Source organism: Canis lupus, chromosome 30 (genome assembly GCF_011100685.1).
Source record: "Canis lupus familiaris isolate Mischka breed German Shepherd chromosome 30, alternate assembly UU_Cfam_GSD_1.0, whole genome shotgun sequence".
NCBI lineage: Eukaryota > Metazoa > Chordata > Mammalia > Carnivora > Canidae > Canis > Canis lupus.
The window spans coordinates 36,590,185-36,606,819 of record NC_049251.1 but is presented as its reverse complement, the minus strand read 5'-3'; positions in this window follow the sequence as shown (position 1 = coordinate 36,606,819).

Sequence of the window (16,635 nt, the reverse complement as noted above, 5' to 3'; positions counted from 1 at the left end):
CACATCCATTTCCAATGCTTTTCTGTGGCTCCAGTTCATGGGCCAAGGGGTACTCATGAATTAGTATGGTATTGACAGGTGCACATGGTGGCTAAGGAACATTTTCCCTATGAACACTTTTACCTCTGTAACCCTATATATACATGACTACTGATGTAATGTGTGTAGCTAATTCTTCACATCATAGCATGAACTCTAGATATTTCTTTAAGAGATGGTGAACTTTATAAGAAGTACAAAGTATAAGAAACAGAAATTTATATTGTGAAATAAAATATCTTGTAAGATTTGGGGCAGTTATGATAAATTTATCTCATGTAACTCCATTAAAATATGTGAACAGAAAAATGAAAAATAAAAAATAAAAAATAAATAAAATAAATAAATAAAAAATAAAATATGTGAACTGGCTCTGTATGATTCACGATTCATTTTCAAATTTAAATATTGTTTCTAAGATTTTGGGGGGACAATTCTACTTCTTTCTGAAACTTTCTCTAAATTGGAATTAATTTTTTAAATTATCTAAGAATTATGACTCAGAACAAAAGATAGCTTAATCTGGCACCAATTTGCAATAGAACATAAATGGTGCAAAACTCTTGATTATAACAATCAATTTTGCAGTAAGGAAGGCAAGAAAAATTAAGTTAATAAAAAGATACATAATAATTTGTGAGATAAGTAATATTTTTATTACTTATCTGACCGTCAGCAACCAATCAACAGAATATCTAACTATGTGCAAAAATAATTAAATTCTATCTTCTTTATTGCTTTGCCTACTTTTATTCATATAAAAATCATAGTGTTACACTTTTTAAATTTTTTTATCTCACAAGGGCAGGAGAATAAAATATTCCTACTTAAGAGTTTACTGGCTTGGTTTATAATTTTAAATATTTACACACATACTATGCGGGCTTTCATTTAGGGTAGAGGACTGTTTAGAGCTGCCTTCACTGCCCAACAGCTGACTGGAGCTTAAGGAGTTCTCCACATTTTAAGTTGTTGTTACTGTTTTTTTAAGTAGTCTCCATGCCCACCATGGAGCCCAATGCAGGGTTTGAACTCATGACCCTGAGATGTAAACATGAGCTGAGATCAAGAGTCAGATGCTTAGTCAACTGAGCCACCCAGGTGCCCCTACTCCACATTTGAATTCATTTAAGACACAGGGGGAAGTTCAGGTGGATGGAGATATGACTTGACCACAAACATCAGAAGGGAGACATGGCTTTTAGAAATAATTATTTGCAGCTGATCCCTTCCATTAGTAGGAATTTTTGCCTGGCTTTGGCTTAAAAAAAGCTACTGTAGCTGTGACCGGCGTGAATGTCTATAACAGCCTCCCTCATGGTCCTCCTTTGTTGGTGTCCCTTCTTTGATCCTGGAGGCCCCACCAAGAGGAGCTGTAGGAATGCCTCTGTCCCAGATGATCGCTGCTCCGAATCCTGCTCTGGAATCAATGCCGCTGGCTACGGGCCGGAGTAATGGGGGCTTCTAATCATCCATAACTGCTCACCTGTCCAATGCTCCAGGTGGAGACCTCCCGTGGACTGAAAAGATTGCAGTTTACCCCAAGCCTCTAGACTGTGAGCCCTAAAGGAGAGCACTGTCATTTACACCACTTCCCTGCTGAGAGGCATTTGCTTTGTTTCCAGGCTGTGTGCGTATGTGTGTGTCTGCACACATACGCATTGTGCATGCACCTCTACGATCAATGCTGCAATAAACACCCTTGTACATGGACCTTTAGGTGGATGCCTTTATTTCTCTGGAAGAGAGTCCCAGGAGTGGGATTGCTAAGTCAAAGGGCATATGTATTTTTAATTTTAATAGATTTTTTCCAGATTGATTTCCAAAATGGCTGTAATAATTTACTTCTCCACCAGCAATGATTAAGAGCACACTCCCCCCCGCCCCCGCACATAAAGTAGATGTAGAAGCTCTTTTTATTTTTGCCAGCCTGGAGGGTACAAACTAGTATCTTATTATTACTTTAATTTACATTCCACTGAATTCTAATGAATTTGAACATCTTTCTATAAAGTTGGATATTTTTCTTCTCTGAAGTTCCCATGTGTGTCATTTTGTCTATTTCTCTATTATGTTGTTTATCTTATCTATTGATAGCTTTTTGCATATAACCGCTTCTCCCTTTATTTATCATTGCACTATAAATATTTTTTTCCAGATCTACTGCTTGTCTTTGCCATTGTTTGCAGCATCTTTTGCCATTGCTTGCAGCATCTTCTGCCATAAAAATGCTTCATACACACTGGGTGTTATACTATATGTTGGCAAATCGAACTTCAATAAAAAATATTTTTAAATGCTTTATATATATATATATATACATATATATATATATACGCAAAAACATCTATCGTTTTGATCTACATTTCCAGCCTATGTTGAAAAGGTCTTCTAACCCCTAGTTGATATGAAGCCTCCTTGCTAAAATTTTTATTGAAGTATAACATACTTATGAAATAATGCATATATTTTTATGGATCCATGATTTTTTAAGAGGTGAACAAACTCATGTAACCAGGACCCAGATCAAGAAACATAACATCTGCAGCACCCTAGAAGCTCTTTTGGGTCTCCTTCCAGTCACTACCTAGAAATTCAGCTCTACCCTGACTTCTAACATCATAGGTTAGTGTTTAAACTTTACTCATCCATATGTACTCCTAGATGTCTAGCTTCTTTAACTCATATTATGGTTGGGATCATTTTTTCTCATTGCCGTGCAGTATTCCTTTATGTAAGTATACCACACTTCATTTTGTTTTACTCTTTTTTAAATTAGTTTTACTATTGATGGGCATTTGGGTGTTGCTTCCAATTTGGGGCTATTACAAACAGTGCTGCTATGAACATTCTCGAAATATTTTTGGTGAATTTATGTCTGCATTTCTGTTGTATGTTTATCCAAAAGTGTAATTTAGGGGTCACAGGGTATGAGTATGCTCACCTTTTATAGATATTGTCAGTTTTCCAAAATAGTGGTACCAATTACACTCTTGTCAGTAATGTGAGAGACATCTCATTGCTCTATATCCACCCAACACTTGGTAGCATCTGACTCTTTCACTAGCCACTCTTGTAGGCATGTGCCAGGACTGCATCACGATTTGTCTTGCCAGATTTTTAATATTTTGTTTATATTGTAAGCCCTTAATCCATCTAGGATTTTATTTTCGTATATGATAACGTAGGAGTCCACTTCGACTCTCTATTTCACACACAAGTAGCAAGATATGCCAGATTAAATAATATATCTTTTGCCCTGATGTCTCTCGAGGTGTGACTAGTCATTTGCCAGGTGGAATAGAGTGGGGAAGGCACTCCAGGGTGATTGGAGCTGCATGAACAAAAGCACAAGGCACAATGTAGCATGATATGGTTAAAATTAAAAGTGAGGGTGCCTGGCTGGTTCAATCAGTAGAGCAGGCTACTCTTGATCTTGGGGTTGTAAATTCAAGCTCCATGTTGGGTGTAGAGATTATTTAAAAATACAATCTTTAAAAAAAATGTTTAGCTTTTTTAATAGAACATTTGTATAGCATTTTAAAATTTTTATAAGTGGCACAGGAAGGTAGGCAGAGCCAGACCTTGCCATTCTCGCAAGGGTACAGAGACACAAGGCTGCAACTGAATGTGCACGGCAAAGGAAGAAGAACCCTCTCTGATTCTGCTGTTTGGGGATGTTCTTTGAGATCTTCATTCTGAAAGGTGTGATTATTCAAAATGTCACTCTTAGGGAAGTGTTGACTGAGGTCCTTCCTAAGATCCATTACATCTATGATTTCATTTCAATCTCACAGTGAGTTCACAAGGTGGGCACCATTAACATCGATTTCTAGATGAGGGCATGAGTCAGAGAAACCAAGTGACTGGCCCTCGACCACACGGCTAGTCAGTGGCATTGGAACCCATGTCTGTCTCCCTCCTGAGCTCCTGCTCTTTCTTCCAGACACGCTGCTGGCACTGCCAGCGGGCAGTGAATTAAGTTTCCAGCCACTTCCCAAACAAGGGAGCATGTTACCAAGCAGATTTATCATCGTTACTTCAGCCTCTGCCAACAGACCCTCCTGGTGGCTGCTTTCTCTTCTCCAGTCACACCGAGTGGTTGATTTCCTGAGAAACAGAGTCACTGTTCCAGGCAGTAAGGGCCTCTTCCACCGAAAGGCTTGCAGAGTCAGACCAGGGCAGCTGCTTTGGGCTCAGGCAAGTGTATGGTTGTGTGGAGAGAAGGGAGTAGCACCCAGCACAAGCAGAGGAGGGCAGGAGAGACAGGGAGCATGAGGTTGCCACTGTCCTCAATCCCTTTCTCATTCACAGTTCTAGGACCCAGGAGGTCGAGCTGCTCTTCTTTCCCAACTGGGAGAAAGCTCTGTGCCCTACACTGATCCCCTGGTGAGCTGTGCCATCGCGAGGACTCTGTTCCTCACAGCCAAGGAGACGTGCACACTCACTGGCACGAACACACAGGCACTCAAACACAGAGGGGACACACAAGCTCCACATCATCACAGAGCAGAGCCAAACACCCACGTCCAGAGAATTTGCCTCCTGGAATGTGAGATCCCAGGGGACCAGTCTGGCTTAAGGGGTTTTCTGATTATGCCACATTATGCCATGTGAGCTATTCCACAGAAGAAAAGTCACTTAAATGATGAAGCAATTTCTCACCAAGGGAAAGATTTTTTTAAAGATTTTATTTTAGAGAGAGAGAGAGAGAGTGTGTGTGTGTGTGTGTGTGTGCTTGCACACAGGACTACAGTAAGGGGGGGGGGCAGTGGGAGAGGGAAAATCCTCCAGCAGACTCCCTGCTGAGCCCGGAGCCCTACCACAACTGCAACAATGATGCTGGATCTCAAGGACGTGAGATCATGACTTGAGCCAAAATGAAGAGTTGAAAGCTTAACTGACTGAACCATCCAGCTCCCCTCACCAAGGGGAAGACTTTTTTTTTCTCTAAGATTTTATTTATTTATTTGTGAGAGACATAAGGAGAGGCAGAGACATAGGCCAAGGGAGAAGCAGGCTCCATGCAGGGAGCCCGACGTGGGACTCGATCCCGGGACCCCAGGATCATGCCCTGAGCCAAAGACGCTCAACCACTGAGCCACCCAGGTGCCCCAAGGGGAAGATTTTTAACTGCTAGAGATAATTGCAGAAAAGTTCACTACTAAATTACAAGGTGCCACTTCCGTCTATCAGATTTAACATTTTTTTAATTTAAAAGTTTGATAATACCCAGTTGTTGGTGGGGAAACAAAGATATGCCATTTAGCAGGGAAAAACAGTAAATGATTATAACTTCTGGTAACTTGGCACTACATGTCCAAATGTTTAAGTGCACCTGCCCTTAAACCCACTTACTCCACTCCTAAAATTTTATAGATATGGATGTATCACCACCAAAAAATGCTGATTAAGTTAGTTCATGGCAGCATTTGTTTACAATACCATAAAACTGGACTAAAGAATATCCATTAACAGAGAACTAGCCAGGTAAGCTGAGGTTATATCCACACCCTGGAATACTACTTAGCCACTTAAGATGATAAGGTAGGCCTCTATGTATTGATACCGAAATATGTCCGTGGTATATTTTCAATTGAAAAAAAAAAAGTTAAAAAAAAGTAAAGTACAGAAAAAAGAAAGTAAAGTACAGAAGAGCAAATTGTTTTTATCCCATTTGTGTTTTAAAAACCATATGTTTGTATTTGCATAGAGAGTGTTCCCTGAGGTATCAAAAAATCTTTTATAGCTCTAGAACTGAAAGGGGGGGAGGGAGAAGGGAAAAGAGAAGGAAGACTAATTTTTTTTTGAGAGAGAGAGAGAAGGGGGAGGGGCAGAGGGAGAGAGAGAATCCCAAGCAGGCCCCACGTCCAATGCCAAGCCCCAGGCAGGCCTCCATTCCACCATCCTGAGATCATGACCTGAACTGAAATCAAGACTGGGATGCTCAACCACCTGAGTCATCCAGGTACCCCTAATTTTTTATTTAGTAATCTTCAGTACCACTTGACATTTTTACAATGAGCATGTATTAACTGTATAATAAATCATTTTAACTGAGATTTAATATATATTAAATATAAATCTATCTCTATATAAATTAAGTCTCTGTATGTAATATATATTAAATCTCTATATTTAATGTATATATTAAATCTCTCTATATATGGATTTCCTGCAAGATTTCACCTAGAAAAAGAGTTCCACTACTAAAGACTTTGAAAAATCCTTATGCAAACCAATTCTTGTACAAATTGCCAGGAAAAAGTGTGAGAGGCTTTTGAAACGGGGAGAGAAGAGTGCCCTTGGAATACTGGGCTGGTGTGCCCTTCCAGGCTATCAATTCCTGGTAATCTCCACCTTTCCTTGTCTTTGAGTCTGTGAGTTGTAGAAAAGTGAAAATAATACAAATGAATCAGTCTCCATTTGGCCCAGTGGAGGTGCAATTGATCCCCACCCCCCACCATGGAAGAAACCAATTTTGTGTCCTTTAACAAATCCATTTCATCATTCCTGATTGACAGTATCTGTATCCGGTCTTCATATTGTCCTTGAACTGATTTTTAACATGTTATTCTCTCATTAATTGAGGAGTTAAAATCTGACACATGTCGGAGCGCCTGGGGGCTCAGCGGTTGAGCGTCTGCCTTTGGCTCAGGTCGTGACCCCGGGATCCAGGGATCGAGTCCCGCATCAGGCCCCTCCCAGGGAGCCCGCTTCTCCCTCTGCCTGTGTCTCTGCCTCTCTGTGTGTGTCTCATGAATAAATAAAATCTTTTTTTAAAACAATCTGACAGGTGTTCATTTTATATTTTTATGAGAGCGTTCCCATTTAAACAATGAGCAAAGTGGCAATGAAGACCAGCGGAGGAAGGGGTTTGCCCAAGGTTAGGTTCCCACGGTTGCAAATGTAGTCCTGATCCCCAGCCCCGAGACTTCTGGGCTAGTTTACCCACAGCATCAAGTAACGCGGATTAGAATCCTTTCCCTTTAGACTTAAAAACTTACTCCACGGAGGCATATAGTTTAATTGGAAGATGCTTTCATAAATACGTGTACAGTCACCCAGGCACAAACACCCTGCCGACAGGCTGCCCAGACTCCTACACCGATGCAGAAACAGCACTCCCCTCCGCGAAAGCACACACACACACATGCGCGCACACATGCACACACGCACGTGCATACACACATGCGCGCGCACACATGCACACACGCATGTGCACGTACACACGCGCACACGCACGGACACACAGGCTCGCGCACATGCACGTGCATACACACAGGCACGCGCACACACAGGCACCCGCACCCGCACACAGGCACACACGCACGCGCGCACGGGCGCGCGCGCAAGGCACACACACGTGCACACACACATGCGCGCGCGCGCACAGGCACACACGCGCGCACACATGCATGCACGTGCACACACGCACACGCGCGCACACACACACACACACACACCAACTGGGACACAGGCGTTCCTCAGCAAGGAGGCTCGAGGGCTGGGGGTGCAGCGCGGCCCCTCCCGCAGCCCCGGGGTCGCACCCGCGGGGACAAGAGGCGGCCCCCCAAGCCTGCAGCGGGGGGCAGGGGGCGCTCGGGGCGGCAGTACGGGGCCGAGCGCCGGCGAGGAGGCCCAGCGGCCAACGCAGGGACTGGGCTGCGCCCCGGGCGGCCCGGAGGCGGCGGGGGAGCCCCCAGAGGCCGCGGGGTCCCCGCGGAGGCCTGAACACGCAGGGGCAGAGCCGCGGCCCGCGCGCGCCGACCTGGAGAGCCGCCCGCCTCGCTGCGGCGCGGGGGAGCCCCGGCGTGAAGGCCCCGCGCCCGCGAACCCCGGCGGCTCGTCCCTCCACCCCCCCCCCCGCCCCGCCGCGGCCCGGGTCTGGGCTCGCGGCGCCCCCTGCCGCCCGAGCGGCTACCCCCGCGGGCCGCGCTCTCCCGTCCTCGGCTCCCTGCAGGCGCCCGCGCTCGCGCAGGCGGGACCCGGCTGGGCGCAGCTCCGGGGGCGCCACGTGCACGCCTCCCCATCACCCGGGGAGCCCAGCCCCGCTTCGCAGACCGGGAAACCGAGGGTCACGGCCCGCACCGCGCAGGGAGGACGGGTGACCCCCTCGCACCCGCCCCGGGGCTCCTCTCTCTTCCCTGGGGACCCCTTCCTTTGCCCTAGAGGGCCCAGATGGGACCACAGACTCCACGGCTTGCTGGGCTCCCTCCCCACCCTCTCTGGGGTCCCTCGAAGCCTCTGGAGGCTCGAGTCCTCTGGAGCATCTTTTTTTTTTCTTTTTCTTTTTTTTTCTTTTTTTTTTTTTTAAGATTTTACTTATTCATGAAAGACAGAGAGAGAGAGAGAGAAAGAGGCAGAGACACAGGCAGAGGGAGAAGCAGGCTCCATGCAGGGAGCCCAAGTGGGACTCGATTCCTGAATTACAGGATCACGCCTTGAGCCTGGCAGAACTTAACCGCTGAGCTATCCAGGAGTCCCTATGATTTGGTTTTCAAGCAGAAAAGACCTAGGGTTCACTTACCCACCTCAGGAAGGACAAAGAAGCCTAAAAAGTTGGGTCAAGGCAGTAGGAAAGGGGCTTTATTGGGGCATTTCTTTTCCCTGACCCCACAGGAATTAGGGTCACCAAGAGCCGCTTCTGAATATGACAGTGATGATACATTTTCCAAAGTGTTGATTTTAACAGTTTGCAACAGGACCCAACTGATGGATCATACATTTGGCCACAGATCAGAAGCTCTGGAAGAAAAAATGCTACTGGATACTCCCTCAAATTGTGATGGTAACCGACTGATGCTCCGGATTTTTGTCCCAGAAAGTTCTCAGATGTTAAGTGATGTGGTTCTATCTGGTGCTAGTTTCACGCGTACTGACTGGAGTACATGGAGGAACGTCTGAAATCCACAGCTCTGTCCAAGAGGCAGGGGATTTATCTACTCCAACAGGGGTTTGCAGCTCTAGGCTACGCATGGTGAGCCCATGAAGCCATCATGTTGATAGATTCAGTTGTGACTGGGAGCAGTGATGACAAAGTGGCTGTCAGAAAGGAGCACATCCTCCAGATTCTTCCAGGCAAGGAGACAACACTGAAAACTACGTTAGGCTTTTTCCTTTCAAAACTTGGCAAAGCAGAATTGGCTGAAAAGTAAGCAGTGCAGTCTGGTTCTCATTTCATTTCTCAAGAAAATCCAGCTAACTTTCATCGTGATATTTTAAGCTTTTTTAAAAAAAAGATTTTATTTATTTACTCATGAGAGACACACAGAGAGAGAGGCAGAGACACAGGCAGAGGGAGAAGCAGGTTCCACGCAGGGAGCCCCACGCGGGACTCGATCCCGGGTCTCCAGGATCACGTCCTGAGCTGAAGGCAGATACTCAATCACTGAGCCACTGGGGCATCCCTGTTTTAAGCTTTTATCCTTTTGGAAATTAACTTTTTAATATAACCTTAACTAAAAATACATAGGTTTGGGGTATAAAAGTAAAATCTATTTCGGAAAAAGTTATATTTTTCCAGTGAAGTACTCTCCACTTTTTATTTAAAAAGATATTATCTATTGTCCTAAACAGTAAATAATGCCAAAATCTAAAAAAAAAAACAAAAAACAAAATCAGAGATTCAGATCTCAGCACCCAATATCCCCACCACCGCTACCACAAACTGTGTGGTTTGGGGCAAGTCACTTTATCTTTCCCAACCCAGTTTCTCATCCGTAGGATAGAGAGAACAATAAGCTAGAAGATGTATGATTTTATTACTCAACAACAGTTATTTATTGATGCCAGGCACTATTCTAGTCACTGACTAGGACAGACAAGGTCTCTCTTTTCACTGAATTCATATTCTAATAGGATGAGATCACAGTAAACAAATAACTTGATGAACAAACGAGAAACGTCAGCTGTTAGTAGGTTCTAGGCAGAAAAGAACAGGAGCGGTGGTGGAGCGCCACAGGCTGATGAGATTGTATGGGCTGGTCAGGAAAGCTCTCTCTGAGCAGGCTGTATTTGAGCAGAGATATTAGTGACAGAAACACCCAGGCATGCAAAGATCAAGGGGGAGAAGCTGGGGAAAGGGTACAGGGAAACTCTGCTCTATTTTTGCAACTTCCTGCGAATATACAACTATATCAAAATAAATTTTTTTAAAAGCAACTATTGAAAAAATAAATAAATAAAAGCAACTATTGACATACACTGCAGCCTAAACGGGTATCCAAACCATTATGCTGAGTGAAGGAAACCAGATCAAAAAGAGTACATACCGTATGATTTCATTTATATGAGATGTAACAGAGGACGGATTACTGATTGCCTGGGTACAGAGTAGGGAGAGGGAATGTTTGGGAAGGAAGGATTACCAAGGGACGTGAGGAGTCTTTTGGGGGTGATGGATATGTTTATTACCCTGATTGTTGTGATGGGTTCATGGTGTATCCTTGTGGTAAACTTATCAAATCATACACTCTGAATACTGTGCAGTTACTATATGTCAATTTTACCTCTATAATGGTATTAAGAAATATTCTGTGCCTAGAAATAAATCATGCTAAAGATGTGCAAAGCCTCTACATGAAAGGTGAGACATTTAGGTGGATCTAGATAAATGAAGACGTCTACCATAGTCTCAGGTTGGACAACTCAATATTGTAAAGATGGCAATCCTCCCCAAATTGAAACTGATTGAAATCCTAACTGGTTTTCAGTTAGGATTGTTTAAATGTCAACTTGACAATGTATATGGAATGAAAAAGGGCTGAGGATAGCCAAGATGGTCTTGAAAAATAAGGTACAAGAACCTACATTTTCAGATATCAAGATAGTGAGTGCTGGTATAAGGATAAACAGACTGATGAAACAGAATAAAGAGCTCAAAAACAGATCCGCACATATATGAACACTAAGTATAGGACCGATGTAGGTATGCAGGCCATTGAGATATAGCCAGTAAAATGCATTGGGTCACTTGGGTACCTATAATGATTCTTCCCATAATACACCAAAATCAATTCCAAGGTGGATTAAACTGCAAACCATGAAATGCAAAAGCATACAGCTCTGAGAAGGGAATATTGGAGTGTATCTCCATGACCCTGAGTAGGGAAATAATTAAAAAAAAAAAAAAACAAGAAGTACTGATGATAAAGGAAAAGGCAGCAAGAAAAAGGGACAAACGATTAATAGCATTAAAATTAAGAACTTTATTCACTAAAGATAGTAGAAGGAGAATAAAGAGATAAAGTGACGGGGGTAGAAGGTATTTGCAACTAACAAAAACCGTGTTGTGACCATAATTAGACACCACTACACAGACATCCTATAGAATGGCAGAGCTGTTTTTTTAAGGGAGGGAGGGGCAGAGGGAGAGAGAGAGAATTTTAAGCAGGCTCCATGATCCTGATCATTACCTGAGTCAAAATCAAGAGTCAGATGCTTAACTGACTGAGCCACCCAGGAGACCCCAGAAAGGCAAAGCGTTAAGAACCTATTGGTGTGTATGTGGAGCAAGAGGCAGTTCCATGTGGGTGAACTGGCATGCCAATTTGGAAGGGTGTCTGACATCTTGTAAAGTTGAGGACAGGTGTTTCCTATGACCCAGGAATCTCACTCTTGGTTTACACCTTGAAGAAACTTATATACACGTGCATCAGCATTCTAAACACAGCAATATTGTGCATAATAGTAAAAAGCTGGGAAAATTCCAAATGTTCTACTTACTATATGCTGAGCAAATGAATTCTAGTATTTTTGTCTAGTGGAAAATTATATAGATGCTGAACAGCCAAAAACTAGAAAAGGCCACTGCATAGCGATCTATGTAGAGACGCCTGCCCTCTTTATGGTGAGAAAATGCAGGGCTAAGAAGAAAATCAAGGAGAGTTCTTAGGAACCAACAGTGGCCATGGCAGGGAGTGTTTTTGTCATGCATCGACATGCAGTAGACAGTGTGCTAGGCTCTTTTAAGACATAGCTACGTCTCACAACCATTTGATACAGTAGGAATTATTTTGCAGGTGAGGAAACCGAGAGGCAGAGAGGTTAAATGATTTGCCTAAGATATGCAGATACTGGAGTGGCAGGTGTGGAGATTTAAAACCAGGCATCAAATCTCACATTCTTTCCGTTGGAGTAGAAGGTGTTGATTGCCTTGCAACGACTACTCACCAGCTCTCCTCTCTTTCGGAACCCCGATTTTATCACGGCATGGCCTCTCCCCTGTGCTGTCACCCTCCAGATGGCAGAGCAAAAGATGGAACGAGCCTGGGCCCCTGGCCACTCCAGAGCAACCCAGCCATGCCACACCAGTTGAAAGTTGGTTGCTTCCTTTTATTTTTTCCTTTATTGATATATTTTGTGGAAAACAACTCTTGGGCTAAGTGGTTCTAGAGTTGTTAGGGTTCTTGAATCAAGAAGGAAATAACAATTAGAAGGCAAACTTTCCATTTCCTTCCAAATGGACACTGTAAATATTACAGAACCCAAATCCAATGGCTGTAACATGCAACAGGACCCACAACAGAGCTGGTTTACACAGCCTGCAGAGGAGCTCCAAGCCAGAGGGCCCCTGAGTGTGAAAGGCCTAGAGCAGCCAGTATGATAGCTTTGTTCCCAGGAGTGTAGGACAACCAAGAAAGCGCTGTGGGACAGGCCTATGCTTCACCCTGCTCCCTTACTCATTTGCCCTACAAAGCTCATAGGCCCCTGCCAGATAGAAGCCCAGACAGCTCTGCCTCTCCCACTTTCCCACACTCAGTACTTCCTCCCTCGCTAAAGCAGTTAATCCCAAAGTATAAATCCACAGCCACCATACTGTTACATCCCCACAAACTAAGACGTTCTCTGCCCCAATCTGTGTAGGAGGGCTTTTTTTAGGAGTTTTAATTTATTCATGAGAGACAGAGAGAGAGGTAGAGACATAGGCAGAGGGAGAAGCAGGCTTCCTACAGAGAGCCCAATATGGGACTCAATCCCAGGATCCCAGGATCACACCCTGGGCTAAAGGCAGATGCTCAACCCCTGAGCCCCCGAGGTGCCCCTGTAGGAGGTTTGTTTTTTTTTAACAGTCAAGAAACTATCATGCTTTGCTGCTGACATTCTTGCCACCTGGCTCCTGTGCCTTTAACTCCTCTGCCTCTCCTCAATCAGCAGTCCATCCTCCTAGCCCTTCTAGTGCCCTCCTGATGGCAGGTGAGGCAGGAGGGTGTCTGATTGCCCAGGGCAGTGGCTGCAGATATAGAACTTTCTCTTTTCGGATGCTGGGATCCTTTATTCCTTCTCTTTTGTGTCGAGTTTTCTTAAAAAAAAAAAAAAAAAGCTTTGCTTATTTGAGAGAGAGAGCATGCATAGCATGCATGAGCTAGGGGGAGGGCCGTGGGAGAGGGAAAGAGAGGCTGAAGGAGTGGGAGAAGCAGACTCCCCACTAAGGGACTTGGGGCAGGGAGGGGGGGTGTCCTTGATCCCAGGATCCTGAGATCATGACCTGAGCCAAAACCAAGTGTTGGAGGCTTAACTGACTAAGCCACCCAGAGAGCCCTCCTTAGAATTTTCTATAACCTTCAAAGCTGTGCTCTGACTCTGGCCTTTGGGTATGGCCTGTGGTGGGCAGTTTCCCTGGCATCAGCAAAGGCCTTGACACAGTGTGGACTTCGGAGAGCACTTTGGATGAAACCCCAGAAGCCTGTGGAAAAGTGGGTTAGCCCGGCTTACATAAGGACTATTTGGTACCACTTTAGTTTCTATTCCAATGTGGGAACAAACTTGTTCCTTAAAACCCTTCAGATCACGTGAGTGGTGTTGACTTGTGTTTATGTCAAAGCCAAAGCCTCAGGCTAATAGGACCCTATTAGAACTGATAGGACTCTGCTAATTCCTTGTATAAATATGGAATCTGCATCTTGGCCTTCCAGGTCAGGTTCTTGGATAGGACACCTGGAGCCTCTGTGTGCCTCTGAATTTTCTGGAACCGAATTTTTTTTCTCTCTCTCTCTCATATCAAAGTCCTAGGAGAGAGAACCAACAGCAAAGGCCATGTCTGGAAGCAATTTGAGTGGGGGAGGGAGGTCTTGAGGCCTGCCCAGACCTTTTTCCTTTGTTCAGCCTAGGGAATGGAGCCACAGCTGTCCACTTGGGGCTCTTCTGTATAATTGCCCCCAGAAATCTAACTTCTAGAAAAACAGTTAGCTTGCAATGTATTCCAGACTGTCTAAACAGATAATGATCAGAATCTGAGATGACTATTTTTCATTTAGGAAATATTTCAAGAGGGACTGGGGTACCAAAAGAGCTGAATGCTTGCCCCTGAGCCCCTGATGAGGAGTGAGAAGGAACTGTGACTGTGTATGTGACCAGAAGTCACATCAGATTTCTGCCACGATTGGCAAGCGTAGCTTATTCTTCCTGCGGCACCTGCTGTTCTCAGTTGGGATTGAGGTCCAGACTCTGGGCTCTTTTTCCACCCTGCCACCACTCAACACAAACCTACCCTGAGTGACTAACCAGCAAGCACCCCAGAGCAGCCTCGATAATGATGATATGGGAGAGATGGGGGCCCATGCTTGCTGCTGCAGTACCAGCACCCCATTTGGACTTTTACATGAGAAATACATTTGTTTACGCTGCTGTTGTTTTGTCCCTGTGGCTACATGAAGAGTCCTAGTATCATATATTTTAAAGCTGCTGAAAGAGTAGATCTTAAATATTCTTTTTTTAAAAAAATATTTTATTTACTTATTCATGAGAGATAGAGAGGCAGAGACACAGGAAGAGGGAGAAACAGGCTCCCTGCTGGTAGTCCGATGAGGGACTCGATCCCAGGACCCCGGGATCACACTCCGAGCCAAAGGCAGACACTCAACTGCTGAGCCACCCAAGCATCTCGATCTTAAATATTCTTATCATAAGAAAAAAATGGTCACTATGTGATGTAATGATGTTAACTAAATTTATTGTGGCAATCATTGTGCAATATATACACGTATCAAATCATTTTGTTGGGTGCCTTACACCTATACAGTGTTATAACTGGTATGTCCATTGATATGTCAATTATATCTTAATAAAACTGAGAGAGTGGTGGGGGTAGTTCTGGCAAGCCTAGAAAGCAGCAGAAGAATTAGGTTCAAAGAAAGTGCTGGCAGTTCAGCAGCTATCTTGGGAGCCAGAAGGGAAGGCCCCAGGCAGCTTTCTCTCCACATCACTCTGGTGTGGAGTATTTCCCTGTTTCTCTAGGCCTGTCTGCATCGTGGTCGTCCCACAGTTCAGCTTCCTGAGCTCCTCCAAAACTTCACCTTGGGAATATATTTAACTCTATCTGACCATCAAGCCTATGTGACCTTGGGGGGCAGGGAGGACCAGCTACAGACTCCTGACTCTTAGTCCAAATTCTCAGTAGAGGGAAGTATTTTCTGAGCTTTGCACAGTGGCAATATCATAGCCAATATAGTTTATCCAAGTCACAATTATTGCTAACTGAAAAGTGTTCTCAGAACGTCTGGGTGGCTCAGTGGTTGAGCGTCTGCCTTTGGCTCAGGGTGTGATCCCGGAGTCCCGGGATCGAGTCCCACATCGGGCTCCCCGCAGGGAGCCTGGTTCTCCCTCTGCCTGTGTCTCTGCCTCTCTCTCTGTGTCTCTTGGGAATGAATAAATAAAATCCTTAAAAAAAAAAGTGTTCTCTGGCACAGCAGATTCCCTGCTTTTTCGTTAGGTGCTGGTTTAGTCGTCCCTGGGATGGTAGGGAAACAGGCCCACAGCGGGTCATGAGAGGGGGCAGTTTCTCTAGGAACTGATTTGACATATCTACCTGAGAAGGGAGAAGGGACAGGTAATTCCATAGAGAAGACAGTTTCATGGCTCCTTGCAAATCTCATTGGCTCCTTGGCAGCCCAAATCTCCTGTGTGAGTATTTCCTTTGGTGGTGGGGGGCTCAGCTCAGATCAAGATCCTGGACTCCCAGCATCAGGATCCAGCCCCCCCCCCCGCCCCCACCAGGCAAGCTCCTTGTTCAGCAAGGAGTTTGCTTCTCCCTCTGCCTCTCCCCAACTCGTGTTCCCTAATCACTCACTCTAATAAAAAAATAAATAAAATCTTTGGGAAAAAAAAAAAAAGAATATCTCCTTTGAATGAGCGGCTATAATCAGGTGTGCTGGGTGGGGTGACCTAGGGGAAGGCAGGCGGCCAGGATGGAGAGGTGAGCAGGCTGTTGGACTAGGGGCATAAACCCTATCACCCAGGATTAAAGCTAGGGAAATGAGGTTTCGCTGCCAAGTCCAAAGGTCAGGGGCAGAATGGAAAATCCGACACAAAGCCAAGGTCAGGAGCCAGCAGGACTAGATGCACAAGGAAACAGGCCAGGGAAGAAGACCAGGCCGTGCGGGGTGGCCGCTGAGAAGGAGCTGGCGACCGGCCTCGCTTCACCGCTCTCCACGTCGGCTCCTGCACAGAAGGGCACAGCGAGGAGGGCGGGCTGGAGCTCCCCACGCAAAGGAAGAGAAACCCGCGTTTCTTAACCCAAATCCGTAATCTCCGCGACACAAGATTCTGTGCATTCCTGCATTTCCCCCCCTGATTATTGTCAAAGGGAGCAGCGCC